General features: G+C 40.4%; 1 long non-coding RNA gene across 1 annotated transcript; it reads left to right on the top strand.

Moving 5' to 3' along the window:
- Positions 1–474: 474 nt before the first annotated feature.
- LOC133281562 (uncharacterized) lies at positions 475–15,148 on the top strand. The gene is made up of 2 exons (XR_009747542.1): positions 475–919; positions 14,833–15,148. It is a non-coding gene; the product is annotated as an uncharacterized LOC133281562 (long non-coding RNA).
- The last annotated feature ends 3,083 nt before the right edge of the window (positions 15,149–18,231 follow it).

Raw genomic sequence — 18,231 nt, 5'->3', positions numbered from 1 at the left:
TTTTTCTATTCTAATAATCTATTTTAACTCCATGTAATCACAATATTGCGTTGATTAGCTCACTGAAATGTAATCTTATTAGTGGTTCACAAGGTTTCATTTAATCTAGTTGATTATGCCAATGCATCTCTGAGTAGTTGGTTCTGTATTGTTTCGGTTCCTAATGAGCTGTCTGTGCATTAAAATTCACTGAATAAACGTTACTATCTAGTTTATTCTGATTTGTTCTACTGTTCTGCAAACACTAGTCATTTTTTTCCTTTATTTGACGTCTTCTGTGAACTTTCTATTGCTAACCCTTATAGCATGTTTCCTGTGTGTCAGCACCTCTTTGCAGTCATAATTAAAACAAGCAAACAGCTTTTCTTCCTATGAATACTAACAGCTTTTTTCTGCACTCTCACTCTATTGATAACCAGGTGAAGAGTGTCTGACCTGATTAGTAGCTCCACAGCTCTATTTGGAGAAGGAAATTAGAGCTGCAAGACAGGCTTTGCAGTGGTTTTGCTTTCTCTCAATGCTGGATTAGTTCTTATATTAATCCCTATTAAGACAAGTAATTGTTTATAGAGAGCAGCTTTAATAGCAGTGCTAAGGTTTTCACTCTGCCTTTTCCTGTGTATTGAAAGTCACTCAGCTGTGAAAGATTACACTTCCATCTGGAGACTTGTGCCAAGGAAAAAGGAAGGTCACCCTTGCAAATGGACAACAAAAGTGCTTTGCTGGTTTAGTAGACGAGTTAAAAGCCATGACAATGGAGCTACTGCTGGTCAGGAAAAGGAAACATGGAACAAAGGAACAATTTTAGCCTGGTTGCAAGCAGGTTACAACCTCACTGAAGCCCCTGTAATTACACCAGGGCTGAATTGAGCCATGCTGTCTTCAGAGAAACAACCTGTATCTGGGAAGAATAAAAACTGTAAGTATGTGATACAGCCTTTTGAAAGTGCATTAGCTGAACAGTGATGTCTTTAGCTATCCCACTCCCCAGCACCTATTAGCACAGAAAGCTGGGAAAGTGCAATTTGTTAATCTTTCTGCTGGCCCCCACGCTACTTTTATGCTTTACTTTCCTACACTGGAAAGAAACACTTGCCTCTACCCTATCCCCAAGAGGCTCAGCTTTATAGATCTCTGTGAGGGGTGAATTAGTGTTGCAAATCTAGAGGTGTACAATGGAAATCAGGGATGCTGGTATACATTTTCCAGATGCCTATTGCCTGGGTGTTTGAGACTGCTTTTGTTGTGGCAGTTTCTGGAGCTGTTCTAGATGCATCTGATGGGATGACAAGTTAAAAAAGCTGAATGGCAGTTTGCAGTCAATGGAAAGGGAGGAAGAGAAAGGACCTAAGGGAATGTTGATGGCGTTCAACCTCAAGGTTCAACTCCAGCTACCAGTGTGATGGCCTACGATGCTCAGTGTTTCCTCACATCTCAGGGGAATCTTTCTCATGAAACACTGCCAGAGCGATGCTTGGTACATGCTCTGGTCCCTTGCTAAGATGAAGTATTTCCTAGCAGTGCTTAAACTGCCCAGCTGTTGTGTGTCAACATATTCCTACATTTGGCACCACCAGGCTGACTTGAACGCCTGTGCATGGTCGTTGTGCAGTATTAAAATGCGTTTCAAGTGCTCAGACTTTTTTCCATCTATCAAGTTGAACTTGGCCATAAAGCCAACAATCCCTGTTGCTGAAATGGTATAAAGCTAGAAGTGGAACCAAAGGTCATAAAACTGCTGGAGTGTCTGTAATGATCTTGCAGTTAAAACGGGAGCCTTATACTAAAGGGTGAATAACTGTCTCATATGATCTGTGGGAGCTAGCTCAGGCTATTCTTGCTTCTAGTTTATAGCAATGATGGTGATGAGAATGAGCAGCTAAACCTGGCTGTCCTGTGTGAGCCACTTCTGTTTGCCACAACTGGAGCTGCAGGACAAAGTCACACTGTGCCCTGAAAGCCTTTTTAAAGTGGCAAACATACAAAAATGCTTTTTGATGTAACCAGGGGGTGTGTTGCAAAGCTGATACTGCTGTTTATAGTATACATGGGAGAGAGATGCAGTTATGAGTATTTAGTCTGCAACAGGAGGAGGAATATATGGCAAAAAAAATGATATCTATTTTTCCTCAGCTGCTTTATATGAAATGTATTTGAGATGCTATAATCACACTTCTTTAGCAGCTCTACATAGTATAATTTTTTTTTTCTTTTGGCTCTGTACAGATACACATTGAAAGTAAATGAAAATACAATCTCCTTTCCCCATGAGTAAGGAGACTGTTAGATCAAAAGCAGTGGAATGATGTTAGCTATAAGCTGCCTCTGGGGTCATGAGTTAACAGCAACCTTACCGACCCAGGGATCGTCCCTACCTTAGAGGGGACTTCGGATGCGTGCAGACAGCATAGAGGCTGGAAGAAGGTAGCTGTGCTATTTACAGAGAAGCAGCAAGTGGTGCAGTAATAGCAGTAATAATCTGTCTGAACAACAAATTACAGAGTAGCTGAGGCTGGAAGGGGCACCTGGAGGTCATTTGGTCTAACCTTCTGCTGCTCAAGCAGGTCCACCTAGAGCAGGCTGCCTGCCTAGACATCCTTTGAGTATCTTCAGTGACGGACACTCCACAACCTCTTTAGGCAATCGATGCCAGTACTTGGTCACTGTCACACTAAAAAAAGCTATCTAACTTTGCTCCTGCATACTGGGTCAGAAACTTCACTGGGACTGCCCTTGCAGTTGATATAGTCTGCAGTGCACTCTTCTGTCCTGTGATGAGAACTAACCTTAGTCTTCCCGTGTAGTTCAGAGTCCTTTCAAGATCCTGAATCTGCCGTTCCCCTCTGCCTTATGGACTGCCTCTTGCTGACAAGAGGGTATGGATGTTTTCAGAGTGGAAGAAAACTTTAATGTTTTTTTCTCTCTTCCCTCACGTTTTTGAAAAAGCCCTAAAAATCATGACCCAAACTGTGCGTGGCACACTGGTACCATCTGGGGAAATCAGCTTACCTGCCATTCACCTTCCTGCTGACTCCCAAGAGTGCCACCAGCAAGTCAAAAGGACATTAGTTCATGACCATACTGCAGCTCCATATTCTCTTTCCAAGCATGCTCCTGAGGAGATGGCAGTATATGCAGGAATATGCTTCTGTTTTGATTTATTGCTGTATGACAGCCCCACCACAGAAGTGCTGTGCATTTGCACAGTGCATCCAGAGGAGCGGAGGTGTTCTCAGTATATGCCTCCTTTTGCCATGGCTTTCCACCGTACCACACAGTGTATCTCCAGACAAACAGCTTCACAAAGGGACTAGAGAAAGTCTGCTTGCCGCAAGCATTCTCCAGTCAAATGCCTGCTTTTTGTTCATGGCTCCTTCCACCCCAATAAACTTCAGAAACAGCCTGATTATGTTTTTTTCTAACTATTCAGCTTGTGTTCATTAATCTTTTCTACAGGTACCCCCACATTACATCATAGAGACTTGAAGTAAGATTTCTTAAAGGCTTTTAAGCACCTTATGCACCATGATTTCTACCAGCTATGACAAGGGTGATTTCTATAAATTCTTATTTTCACCAATCAACATAAGGAAAGCTGGTAGCTTAGAAAAACATTACACAAAGCATCTGAGTAGAAGTGGGGCAGAGAATGGAAAGTCTGATTGGCTGCAGGTTTTCAGACTTACAAAATAAGATTATTAAACAGAAAAATAACTGAAACAGAGTCAATTTAAACAGTCTGTATTCCACTCTACAACTGGGAATTGCTAAATAAAACACCTAGCCCACATTTCATGAGAATTTAGGTCTATTATGAAAAAATTGCATGTTATAGTGTTATGAGAATTCTTTCCATTGTATTGTCCTCTGGGACAATGCTTTGCCAAATCTGTAGAATCTCACTAAGTTCAGTTTCCAGGAAGTCCCTTTTTTTAAAGGAAATCAAGTTCCCTGATCACTGCCCACCCAGCCCTGCCTGAACTGATGTTCAGGCTGAGCTTTCCATGTTGCTGGCACAAACTAAAGGCTCTCCTTGCCTTGTATGAATGCATATATAGTTTAAGTTTGTGTGTGTTCTCACCCTCAAGAAAGTGGGTCTATGTGAACCTCATCAGCTTCAGCAAGGCCAAGTGCAGCTTCCTGCTCCTGCATCAAGACAAGCTGGGGGATGAAGGGATAGACAACAGCCCTGCCAAGAAAGACTTGGGAGTACTGGTGAATAAAAAGCTGGACCTGAACAAGCAACATGTGGGTGCAGCCCAGAAAGGCAACTGTGTGCTGGGTTGCATCCAAAGGAGGAGGTGACCCTGCCCCTCTACTCCACTCTCGTGAAACTCCACCTGGAATAGAGCATGCAGCTCTGGAGTCCTCAGCACAGGAAAGGCGTGGACCTGTTGGAGTGGGTCCAGAGGAGGGCCACAAAAATGATCACAGGGCTGGAGCACCTCATCTATGAGGGAAGGCTGAGAGAGTTGGGCTTGTCCAGCCTAGAGCAGAGGAAGGTTTGGGGAGGCCTTATTGCAGCTTTTCAATACTTAAAGGGGGCTTATAAGAAGGATGGAGACAGGTTTTTCAGTAAGGTCTGTTATGACAGGACAAGGGGTAATGGTTTTAAACTAACAGAGGGGAGATTCAGACTAGATATAAGGAAGAAATTTTTTATGATGAGGGTAATGAAACACTGGAACAGGCTGCCTAGAGAAGCTGGGGCTTCCCCGTTCCTGGAAACATTCAAGGTGAGGTTGGATGGAGCTCTGAGCAACCTGATCTTGTTAAAGATGCCCCTGCTCACTGCAGGGAGGTTGGATTAGATGACCTTTGTAGGTCCAGTCCAACTGAAACAATTCTGTGATTCTAAATGTTCCACAGATATGTGGCTGAAAGTGGAACTATAGATCTTCTCTTGAGTATGCCTGTCAAGAAGATGTATTTCCTCAGGCACAGAAACAAGAAGGATCATATGGACAAGCTGCTGCAGTGTTCTTTGGCCAGCCAGGAAAGGTTTTCCTGTGCTTATTAGTTTATACTTGACGTTAAGCTGGAAATCTGCTCCACAAAGGGAAATTAGCATCACCAGAACATAATATTTAGTACTGTGGGGTATTGAAAATCCTGCTACCAGGTGGAAAAATAAATAAATATATATTCTTTGTGAAGTAAAGTGAGAGCTTCATGAGGAGAGAGCTTCATGGGGAACAGCCAAGAGCATCTACTACTCTGAGTATGTCAAGGATTGAGAGTTACCATTAACACCCTACCCTATGACCTGATAACAAAACTGATTGTTTTCACCTACTTGTGATAATTTTAGATTATTTTCTGACTTTTGAGATACCTGCACAACTGATTACAGAACTCTGTATTCAAAGTGACTTTTAACTTCTTTAGGACAACCATTGCTAACACTTAGTACGGGGATCCATACTGAAAGTTAGTTCCTGTGTAAAGATCACTATTTTATCTGTCTACAAATATATCCACATGCTGAAGCTGTTTAAAAGCAGGACTGTGGAAAGTCACAGGACTGTGGAAAGTCTCAGGCTGTGGCTGTGAGACATGACTTGCTCTTCCCAGGGCAGTGTTTGCGAGGCTTCTGTCACAGCATGAGGTTGTGAACCAGCAGAAATGTTTTCGATGGCATTTATAGACCCGTTCAACTCAACAGGATTTTTCTGACTTAAGCAAAAGCAAGGATGGGTCTGCATTACGAGAGAAGCTTCTCCCAGCAGCATGGATAAAGCATGGCCCAGGAGTAGCTGCTATAAGAAAGCATGCCATGACTTCATTCTCTCAAATAATTTCAGAAATGCTATGGTGGACAGGAAAGAAGGAGATTCTTGTTAATAAAGGCCTCTCAGAAGAAACAAATCTATCCTGAAAGAAGTGATCCTGAAAGACAGTTTGATGGCTTTTATGTCACTTCTACTGCAGAGATTTCAGGAGAGAAATCTCTGTCCTTTCTATGATCTTGGCTGCTAATGGGAGTGTTCATTCAAATGGCAACAGCCTGTCAGAGCTCTGAAATGGTTCAGTGATGCTCAGCAGCTGAGGCAGGGAGGCAAACTGTGTGCAGTTACTTGAATCCCCTTTATTACTTCTTTTAACTGTTGTGAGAAAGAAGAGAGGAAGAGTTTAATAATGATAACAGTTTGTCACCCTTTAGCAATGCTGTTTATAAACAGCTTAAAACACAGTTTCCAATTTCAACGATGTTCAGTTTTCCTGGCCTGATTCATAGGGTTACAAGCTTGCTATAAGACCAGCGGTACCCAACAGGAGTAAACCAGGTGTAATGGACACCTGTATTAAAACGGCACTAGCTGGACTGAGGCTCCTGAGAAACTCAAAGCCAAAATAACTGAAATGCTACAAGTTAACAGTTACTATTTCAAATTTGATTTGTTTTTTGTTGTTTGTGGTTTTTATTAATCAGAGCAGTGGGTGTTTTCCTGTGGGATTTTGGTTTTTTTTTTAAATGTTCTTAGGTCATGGTTTCCAGCAAAAAACAGGCACATGGTTTATAGCTATGTGCGTGCTTTACTGGTGAGGTAAAACGTGTGCCTAATACTGAGTCACATTCTTATAATAATTGTGTAAAATTACAGGGACTGGGAAGCATAACAGCAATTTCCTGAAAATTTGACACAGTGATGGGCTGTCAGACTATGACCTTCTCCTGTCTTTCCCATTCTATGATTCCACGATTTGAAAAATATGCAGCTATAATCGTGCACATGCTGCTGTTATGGACTACGTGTTAGTAGTAGTCCAAATAAGCAGATGCTTTACACAGAAGGAGCTTTCTACAACTCTTTAAGATGACTTTCTACAGACAGTGTCTTGAAGAAACACTCTTGAGGCAGCAGTGTCTCCTAATGAAGTCCTAGCTTACTGGTTTTCACTCTCCTAGGTCCCTACATAGTATATTTTAGTATATTTTGTGTTTAAGGAACCCACAGAGAAAACTGCCATTTGTCAGGAAGCCAATAGACAATTTAATCTAAATGCACCCCAAGCAATGCTGCAACCCTGACTTATGCTTCATCTCAGAGCCACCTGCCCAAGCCTCTCTGTTTGGCAAGCTGTCACAAGTGTCTAGGTTCTCTGGGTAATTCGAGGCTGTGATTGATGTGGTGCCACTGGGGAGAGGAATTTGCATGACCCATAGGTGATTTTGCTCACTGACAGAAGCTGTGAGCTCGTATCTCACACCTCAGTGCTGGAGGCTTTGAAAGTTGAATTATGTGTTCAAGTAATATCAGAGTTGTTTATAATTAAACTGCTTTGTGCTGTGACTCAGTCAGAAAGCAAGAAGAAAATTACACACACACAAAAGTCAGAAGATCCTTACCATGCACAAGACTGGTATGACATGATGCCAGTGAGTTGGCAAGAGTGCACTTGCTCCATCTCTGGCAGTGTTCAAGGCCAGGTTGGACAGAGAGTTGGGCGGCATGCTCTAGTCTTGAGGCGTCCCTGGCCATGGCAGGGGGGTTGAACTAGATGAACTTAAGGTCTTCTCCAACCCAAGCCTATTTAGGTTTCACATTAAACCCAGATTCAGTACCAGATGATAGATTTTGGAATATTTTTTTTTATCTCCATGTTTAATCCCCAAGTCTCATATCAGGAGAAGGTGTTGTGAGGACACCAGCAAGACACAGCTGAAGTCCCATGGAAGTTTGACACCCAGGCAGAGAATGCCTGATGGGAAAGTGAAGTACAGCAAGTCCTAGTTTCTTACCTTCACCATGGTCTCACTGACTGGACTGTGGTAAGTTGACAAGTGTGTCTTCGGCTGTAGCCCTTTACAGATGTTCCTGATAATGAAACTGTGACAGACATGTGGAAAAGTGGCTCTAACATTTGAGCAAGTATAACCTTGAAAGCTGCTGGCACAGTCAGGCAATTAATGACTAAAATGCCATGTGTTTGGGACAGTACAGCATCCTGTGTCAGTGAAAAACCTTACGTGTTGTTAAACTCCTCTTCAGGTGAGCCTTCTGTCTTCAAAGTAGCCTCCTGGTGTGTCCACAACACTCCAGATCCACAACTGGTGTGGACCACTCCAGGTCCACAATTGCACCAAATTAGAGTTGGATAAAAGAAAAGACAAAGGAGCCATGTGGGATTTTGACCTGTAGGGAAAGAAACTTATGGGAACCTCTAGAGTGTAATGAGGACTTGGTATTTGCTACTTGTTCTTTTAGGGGTTTGCAGCATTTTTCATAACCAACCTTGGACAAGCAGAGGAGGGGTAGATTACCACAATTGCCCATTGAATTTTAAATTGCCTCTCAAAGTGGGAATGGTAGAGTTACAAAACTAGGACTGGAAAGAGGATTTAGCTCACAGATGTTACATTGGCAGTAAATAAAATCTCTGGAGGAGGCTGATGAACTTGGATAGCCACTGGCTCAGGATTAAGGCTATGAAATAGAGCAAAAGAAAACAAAATCCAACCAGCCACACATTATTTTCCTTTATAAAAAGAAATACCATTTGGTCCATAGATGTATCTCAATGGGAAACAGGAATTCAAATATCTCTTAAAACGGCTTGTAAAAATGGACAGAATAGCTTGCTGTTTTATACCAATCTGTCTTTCTTGCTGATGTCTGTAAATATTGGTGCTTAGTTCTTTGAATTCCTGTTTGCTCTGTTCTGGCATTATTATCTCTCTGTTATTGCAGACAAATGTGGAGTCAGCCATCTGGAAAAAGAAAGTATATGCTAAATTATGTTTCTTTCTCTGCTGTCATGTGATTATTAACTCAGATAAATGAATTTAAGCTATTATTGGGTCCATTAACAACCTGCTACAGAATGACAGTAAATTACACTCTTCCTTTTTAAAAATGATTTGTGATGTATGTAGTGAGCACATCAAACAGTAATTCACCCTTCTGAGTGATAATACCAATCATTACAGCACCTCTCCTCGCACTTTTATCTGTGAGTCAGAATTGCAGCTTGCCACAGCTTTTCACAATGATCTACAGGGAGAGGTGTTTGGGGGAAAATGCTTTTTAGTGATTACGAAATGGGTCATATATTGTCTGTCAGCTCTTCATAGCTTGTATGAATTTCTTTCACTGTCTGCCAAATTTATTTTACTGCTTAACACACACAGATATTAATTACCACTTGATGCATGTTGTTGCTCAGGTGAAGCATAGCCTTCAATGAGATTCTACAGATACAGCTTTGAAAAGTAATATCCCATGGTTTAGTAGATAATTCTGATAGACAAAATAGAAAGGATTATATCTCATTCAGTTTTAGAAATAGGAACTGCACACAGCTTGTAGAACTAAGAGAATAATACTGTAGTCATCAGATATAAACATGTAAAAAACATGATGACTGAGAACGAGCTTGAATCTGAGACACTTAAGCTGAGACACTTGAATCTTAGTTTAGATGAGTATTTGGGATGTCTTTTATTTGCATTGTAGAGCAGATCTTTAGTCCATTTTTCAGGTACTTCAGATATAGGTTATTGTTTAGTGACATCAGTATGTGTCTAGACTTCCTTAGGAGCAAAGAGCCACCTTGAAAAGTGAGTGCATTTGCCTACACTGTAGAGATTTCTTTCCCTATTTATTTTGCTCCTGTTCTTTCTTTTGGAATATATCTTTTTCCATAAATATTTGCATTTTAGATGTACGTGTATGTATATAGTCTACATGTGTAGATTATATATACACGCTTCTTTATCATATCTATGCATATTTTTGAAAAAAAAAATATATATACACATATATCTTGTGTATACACACCCCCCAAGTGTAATGCTACAGTGACCTGGAAATTGTACAAAATGGCCTATGGTTATATTTTTAGAAAAACTATAAGCTCTGAAAAGAAAGTACAGATTGTAACCCTAAGACATCCTATTCCCATACCATCTTCCGACTTTTTCTATATTTTAAAGGACTGCAGGGCTCTGCACAATAAATTTTACATAGTTTCTGACATGAACTTTTCTTTCAGGAATCACCAACCTTGTAGAGATTTGCTCATTAGAGGTCAAAGGAAGGGAACATGCTATGAGAGATTTTGATTTGAGCCCTACCCGCCTTGTCTCCACAGATCTTGCATAGAAAATACGTTCATCATGTAAGTTAATACAATAACATAATTGGTCAAAGTGAAATTCCTAGTAAACTGGTAGAGAATGTTTAGTGAATATAAAACCATATGTGTATTTCCATCCCCTATCACAAATGCAAAGGAAAAACAAACCAGGAATGAAATCATTCCCTACAACTAAGTTATCACATCCTGTACCCCTGATAATCTAAGTAAAGAACTACTCTAAAAGGGCCACAAGCCACCCTCTGCACCCCAAGTTTTTCCTTCAGGCTGTCCTCTCTGTTGAAAGAGGATGCAGGCTTATGCATGCTTGCATGCATGCTATCCCTACCTGCAGTTTGCACCTGTATCTGTTGTGTGTCTCTGGCTCCCACAACTGAGATTTCCTTCAGGTTCCCTGGAGGGGCTGGACCATCCAACTGACAGCTCACATCCTAATTCTGAGCTGAGACTCCAAGTCCCAGAAAATGGATATTATTTACTGATGTAATCATTAGAGCCTGCTCCAAACATAACTAAAATTAGTGATAAGAGTCATATAAGTAGGGGGCTTTGGATAAAAGCATTTAAAGGCTGAAGTCACAAGTCTTCAAATGGATGGGCTTGCTACTGAGTACATTTTCTAGGGCACTTCTTTTCTCTCCTATATATAAACAGTGGGATGAACATAACAATTTATTTTGGCTGCTGGCAAAAGGTCAATAGCTATTCCCTTTCATTTAATGGAAAGAAAGCATGAAGAAGCACTATGATTTAGCCCTTCCATGTCTGTACTAGATTAATTATAGCCAAAACTATCAAATCCTTGAGTTCACAGGCAACATTCACTTCAAGGAGAAACCATTTCTTTTTCTTGTTGCTTTTTTGTACACAGTTGTGCTAATCAGTATTTTTAACAAAGCTTTTTTAATACCAGCAACATTTAATAGTGAGAAAACCAGGTGAAGCTGTGCCAATCCAGTACAACATGAAAACTCCAGCCTTTCAAAGGGGAATTGGTGAAAATACAAATAGTTGTACCTCATACAGTCCTTCAGCTGCTGAATCTTCAAGATTTTTTGCAACTTCTGAAGATGATGAATAGCATTGATTTATGTTTTTTAATTGGTTGGGGAGAGTAAGAATGACTTTGTAGCCAACTGGCTGCTGCATTCCCATTGGGTTGGGATGAGAAGGCCATACTCCGCAATTGGGTTCCTTATTGTTGCAGAATCACTAAGAAACACAATTCATACCTGGCACTGTAAGCTGCTGTTACTATGTAACTCGTATGTCTTGCCTAATGCCCAAATAAGTGATGAACATGGTAAGTCTTTCTGTCCAGTGACTGTATAACTACCATATACAAAATGCAACACCTAGAGAAATTAAGAAATTAAGACACCTGATATAAGGTACAATAGGGAAATGCACAGAGTGAAACTGCCTCAAGAGGGAAAGGAGATGAAGTTGAGCTTCTGACAGCCCAGACTACTAAGTCATTAGCTGAAAGAGCAAGGTGTTGCAGGAAGATCATTATACTGCCTGAATATAAAACTTGCCTTACAGAATACATGCCAGTTTGTATGCTAAAGACTAGGGAGATGGAAATTAAACATCTAGTTGTGGACCAGGGAACCTCACTGCTCAGCACTTCACTTCAGTCTTTCTTTACTACACTGGGATTTCACTGGTGAAAACTCTGATTGGCAGAAACTTTACATACCTCCAGAAGGCATGTGGCAAACAAGGAGGAGAATGAACTTTTCAACTTCACACTGGCCCTTTAGACAGCATTAAAATTTCTGAACACTTTTACAGATATAGTCCTTTACTAAATGGTATTAGTGTCTTATAAACTGTTTTTATTCATGCTTGAATAATAGAGACGTTATAATTGAAATTATAATATAGTCCTTAATACTAAATGCTGTCTGCCACTCTGTGTGTAATACTAAGAAGGTCTTCAAATTGGTACCTCACCTCTACCTACCTTAAGACAATGTAAAAAAATTTCCTTAGGTGTTTTTAAAACAAGGTTTCTTTTTTATTTGGCAAGTAAATATTTGTATTTTTCTAATTACTTGAAGGAACCTCTACTCCATTTAGAAAAAAAAAATCAAAGAAAAAGCTCACAATCAATAATTCTACCCTGGGGGGAAAATAGAGGCAGGGATGAGTATGACATTCTGTTGAGAGGAGAACACACGCTTGTGTATGTGAATTTTCCATTTCTGCTATTCTTACAGTTTTCTGCTTTTCAGTCTGAATCTGAATATGTAGAGAAAGAGAAGTTCATAGTGCAGGATGCTTTATTATCTGAATGTGAGTCCTAAGTTTGCTGTGCTGGTAAAGAATAGGAACGGTCTTTCTGCATCAGGTCTTGCAAGACTCCTGCAACCCACATTGATGCAGAGAATCCAGCCAGATTGGTATAAATTAGTTAGGGTTTTTTTAACCTGTGTTGTGGTTTCAGAGTAAAAACATCTGAAAAAAAAATAGAGTACGTCTTTATTTCCATGGAACATATCCACAGAGCTGAAGTCCAGGCAATCGCCTTCCTCTTCCAGCGTCAGCTGGCTACCAGAAATGGTGATGATTCATTTACCTGCTGAGCACAAAGACAGGCTGTACAGAAACTGAGGTGTGGATCTGATGAATGCACCATGCCAGGGTGACATACTTCCTCTTCACTTCATGTTTCACCATTGTTGTCATTCTTGCTGATTTTTCCCAGTGCAGCATGAATTCAGGATTGTATTAATGAAATGTGAGGAGAATGGCTGAGGTAAATCTGCCCCAGTTCTTTGCACCAGCCACTCTTCTTTCAGTGAGTTATTCATAATCAATGCAAGCACAGAAAACAGGCTGACAGCTGTGACGTACCTTTTGAGTCAAGCATGCATAGATTTTGCTATCTTTCCAATCCATTTCCTTCCTGCCCAAGAAAACAAAAGAAAATATTTTCCTATGTGTTTATCTGCTTGAAAGAATTTTGTTTTCTGCAGTTCTCATGGAATATTTCAAAACGTTTTCCCTTCAGTTAATGGACCTAAAAACTGCTGAGCACTGGCTGCTCTGCAGCAAAGCTCATATACAAATCTGTCTAAGCATGCATTTAAGTGTTTTTTGCAGGATCAGGGGTGGAGTTAGCAGCATTTTGTTGTACGAAGGATGACAAAGTCCCCAGCCCAGTAAAAGAACATCGAAAATTCAGGCTTAGGACATTAACTTGAGAGCAGTCAGAGGAACAGGATTTTAGTCAGATGACTGTACAACACACTAAGATGCAGAGGGTTGATCTGTGTTTATGAAGCAACCCTAGGTGTTTTCCCAGATAACAGGAGGGTTTTTCCTGAGAGCTAATGGCAAAAAGCCTTGCTTGAGTTTTGTACCTCTTTCTATAGCATTGCAGGTGTTCATAGCAGAGTGCAGTATTGAAGTCTCAGCTGTCTCAAATGAAATAGCAGTTACATAGTGATGTTTTTAATAGGTACAGATTCCCCAAATGGGTGAGGTCCCATTGAAACTACGAGAAAAGCATGAGATTTCCATTCTTCTTCCTGAAAAGATTTCGGCCATGTGAGAGCTCTCAGAAACCCTATCCTATTATCTTTCTCCTTTTGTCTTTCTCTTGCTTTCAAACCTGCTTGATGCTATCAGTAAATAATCCTAATATGGGCATATAAGAATGGCTGTCATAGGCAATTTTGGGATTTTACATATTCTTTCAATAGATTTTTCACTAACTCTTGTTAGAACAGGGGTTGAAATGGGAATAGATAATAAGCTTTCTATGACTACAGAAATTTCCTTGCACCCCAGTGAAGAGTCTATAAATTCTTGTTGAACTCATTTCAAGTAATCAGGATCAAAAGTAATTCAGGAATACAAAAGAGCTATTTACCTTATACCCCTGGAATTCATTTGCTTGCTCCAAACCCTGGTTAGGAGCCAAGGCTGTCATTTCAGGACACTAGAATGACCAAATATATGGTGAAAATAATTAATTCTGAAGTTTGTGACCTGAAGGGAATTGCATAGTATATATACTCACATTTAACATTCAGTTTCACATTTATTTCTTCAACATGCTAATGCATACAAAATAAGACTGACTTCTAATGCTGTTAAGTCAAAATAAGACAATCTAATAAATTATTCCAACATATATCCATTTGGACTCCTAGGTGCCATCCTAAGTAAGAATAATGATACAGTAATAATAGCACTGAACTAAAAGACAATCTAAAAAACATTGCCACTTTACAGGCTTATGAGAATATGCTACTTAAAAGAAAATTAAAGTCATAAAAATTTTCTAGCATAGGAGCTAGGAATGGCACATCATCAAAAATAAAGCAAATTAAAATTATCTATCTATTTGTTCAGCAGTGCTGGAATAAATGGAACAGATTATATTAGATGTCTACAGGATTTGGAGTAGCATGCTTTATTCAGTAGTAGTGGAAGCACAGGATTTATAATTAAATCAGTATGCATTGTTCTCGTTCTTTCAGAACTTGCCTGTTAACCTAAATTACTAGCCACAACAAGTAAAAGGTAAAAATCTGCCTGGATCAACTATTTGCTTTGCATTGTGGAAAGCCAGCAGCAATAGTTTTCCATGCTCCTGGTCATAGCAATAGAATCATGGGAAACACCAGGAGAGGTGAGAACTTTTGTGCCTCACAGATACAGTATTTAAGTATTGGCACAATACACTTTGGCTGCACGTTGTCTCTTTTCCTGTAGGTTCACAGGTGTGTCCTTTCCAGATCCTGTGCACACCCTGTTGCTACCCTCACACACAGCTGACGACTGAAATCATTCCTCCAGTCTAGTTTCTTGGTATCCTTGTTGTATTGAGTGTTGAGCAATTCAGTGGCAGAACTCATGTCCAGATTTTACTGAAGCACAGCCATAGCTCAGGTTTCAGAAGCTAATAGTGGCCTGAATACCTGTGAATAATCACTGCCCAACTTGAGAAATGGAAAGCATGAAGGTGTTGATATTCTGGCAAATATCCTTTTGTTTTTTTCCTAAATAAAGACATTTAAATGGGAGCTGATATCACTTTCTGAGACTGCTAAGATCTTGCTCACTCCAGGATACCTATATAGCCTAATGTACTCTAATATACAAATACTAATGAAAAAACACTAATATACTAATATAATATGTCTCTAATATACATGCACAATTAAAACCATGTTTCATGTAGTTTGAAAAGGTCACATTTTCTGGAGATTCTTGCATCATTTGTAAAAGAAGCTCCAGAAGCTTTTAAAAAAAAGTTTTCCATCAAACGTATTCTCAGCTCTACGTTTATCCAACGTGGTCCAGCTGTCATATGACTAAGAAAACTTCAAAATGCCTCACAGGAGCAGTTTTGCATTCCTAAATTTCAAGCTTAAGTACACCCATTTGAAAAATGTGTTACAAGAGTGCCTTTGAGCCAATGCAGAGGTAGACTTTATGATTAAGTTTTTCAAAGGTGCTAGCAGCAGCAGCTCTATGGGCTGAGCACTCAGAGGCACTATCAACAGAATGTGTAAGCACCAGAAAGTAAAGCCTGGTCTTTTCTGTCTAGTCTTTCCCACCGCTCTTCTATTTTTTTAATTCATCATCACAAGCTCATCATCACCTCTTCTCTTTCCTCTGAGAGTGGTTACGAGTGGATATTCCTTACTAGGACCTGGAAGCTAAGTATCTCTCATCCAAGAATGTTTACCTTAGAGATAAAAGAAAATGCAGTTTGAAATTCTGCAAGGACCCTTAGATGGCAGGAAAACATAGAATTGCAAAATGGTCTGAGTTGGAATGGACCTTAAGATCATGAGTTCCAACCACCTGACACAGGCAGGGACACATCACTTCAAACCCTGTCGCCCAAGGCTCTGTCCAACCTGGCCTTGCACACTGCTCGCAATGTAAATCAGGCCGAATCCCAAACTGACTTCAGGAATGTATGCATTTCCACATGTCAAGGAAAAGAGTACTGTTGTACAGCTTTATCCTCTCTTCCTGCATTATCAGTCAGCGTGCCCTGACTTGCACCTCAAGCTGATTGTGATTGGGGGGAAAAAGTGGTTACAAAATTTTATTTAAAAACTCCTTTTCTTGTTTTTCAACTGCTCATGCAATTCTGTAAATAGGCAAAAAGAACCCCACGCACCTCTCTAAAATCTTGACTTAAATGTTTAAACACTGGTGTTCTGACCACATAGCATTCCTGGTCTGTGGTGTGAAACTGCCACGCAATATGGAAAAGCTCTGTTGTCTAAGAAGAAAAAAAATGCTTTAGGAAGAGCAAGAGAGAATTCTCTTAGACCTTAGTTGATCAGTTAGCAACATTAGTTCAGCTTCGCCTGGTAACAGCTAGGTTAGGTAAGAAGACCTTTCTGTGGAAAAATAAACCTGTCCTGTCATATGTGCACACATTCCCATATCAAAAGGTCTACTACTGTAGGTCAGCATTTTGGAAGTGCTAAATAGAGCTCTCCATTTTCACTTAGGTCTTATCAACCAACTTTCCAGGGAGGTCAGCCACAAAATTAATAAAATAGTTATTGGTGGCCAGATGTATTAATAAAGCCTTCTCTGAGGGACAGAATGCTGTTCCACTCAGTCTCAACTACACATTGATGGGATGAGGCCCATCAAAACTGTGAAGGGACGGTTTGGCCACAGAGCTGATAGAGCCAGTGAAAATACCCTGGGAATACCTAACAAGCATAATTTATTTAAAACCTTGTTGATAAAATATCCCAAAACTTCCATTCTTACTACGCTTATCGTTTCAACAGAAATAGCAGAACTGTCATGTAATCTTGGTGGGTCAGCACTGCAGACCAGTTGTAGTGCTCCCTGAAGGCTGCCCAGCTTCTCCCTTGCTCAGTGGGAGAGAAAGGGAACACTATTGTTATTGGAGACCTTAACACTGCACCTGAAAAGGCTGTAACCATTGTTAGCTCTCCTCAACAGGTTGGGAAACTGGCAGTGAGATATGAAAAACCAGAACGATCAGCTGGGTTTCAGTGAAGGCTGCAGCAACTGGTGGTGCTGTCAAGTTCAGTGTACAGTGCTAGGGAGTGAGTCTGTGTTGGTAGAGAACACCCCTGCCTCTAGAGTCCCCTGCACTGCTGGGATTGTGAGAGATTGGACTAAGGATGGTGCACAGTAAGCCAGGTTCATCTTGTTACCTGAGAACGAGGTGAAGAAGATGCCTTTGGAGATATTGTGTGTATGTTTTGACAATTAATGATAAGATCACCATCTACTGGCATGTGAACACAATTGTCACAGCTTGGATACCTATATCCTGTACCATGGCTTCCACAGTATGTCTATCTTTACACCTGTTTAGATCCTTCTGTGCTGGCAACCAGCAAAAGCTGTGCTCCTGTGCTGTGTCTCAGGACCTGGCAGAGATCCCTAGTACCATCTTCTGTTTGCTAACAGGTCAGACCTGGCTTGGCAGCTCACAAATCAAAGTGTGCATCGAGGAGTAATAATTAATGGGTTTGGGTTTTCCCTCTTGTTTAAAGACATGGCTGTCAGACAAGAATCACTGTACACAGCAATGACAGGCACACAGAACAAAAGAGACAGCTTGGAAATCATTTGATAAAATTTTGAATGTCTGAGAGAGAAGCAGTGATCTTGAGGAGCTTACAGGTACCTGAAACCTGGCTGCAGCCCATCCTTTGTTTTAGGAGATTACTCTGCAGCTAAAGTAGCCTCGACTGTAGCATTTAGATTTCTTTCTACAGATCTGGATGCAATGAAGCAGTGTAATTTTTATCACAGCATAAAACTCTCTGTGCAAGCTGTGTATTCCCTACCACAGACACAGAACTCCCTTGTAAGCCAACACTTTCACATTTCATTTTATGTAGTTAAATGCCTATAACCTCCTTACATTCTCTAAAGGAACCAGGGACATCCACCATCTTCAAAAATTAGGTCACCCTCCTTTCCCTGTCTTTGAGTGCTTAATCAGAGTTGCTTGAATGGACTCTCAGGGGAAGGAAATTCTCAGTATTTAAAGCTGCTGCAAATTTCATCATCTAACACTTCACTTTTTTTGTGGGTTATCCCACTAGAGAATATCTGGGATGGAAGGAGCACCAGTCCCCTTCCTTATGACAG

This window comes from Pezoporus flaviventris, unplaced genomic scaffold, assembly GCF_033815535.1.
Source record: "Pezoporus flaviventris isolate CSIRO_AGI_PZ_B2104156 unplaced genomic scaffold, CSIRO_AGI_Pfla_v1 ptg000002l, whole genome shotgun sequence".
NCBI lineage: Eukaryota > Metazoa > Chordata > Aves > Psittaciformes > Psittacidae > Pezoporus > Pezoporus flaviventris.
The sequence above is the reverse complement of the archived record's forward strand: the minus strand, read 5'-3'. Positions and strand labels throughout refer to the sequence as shown.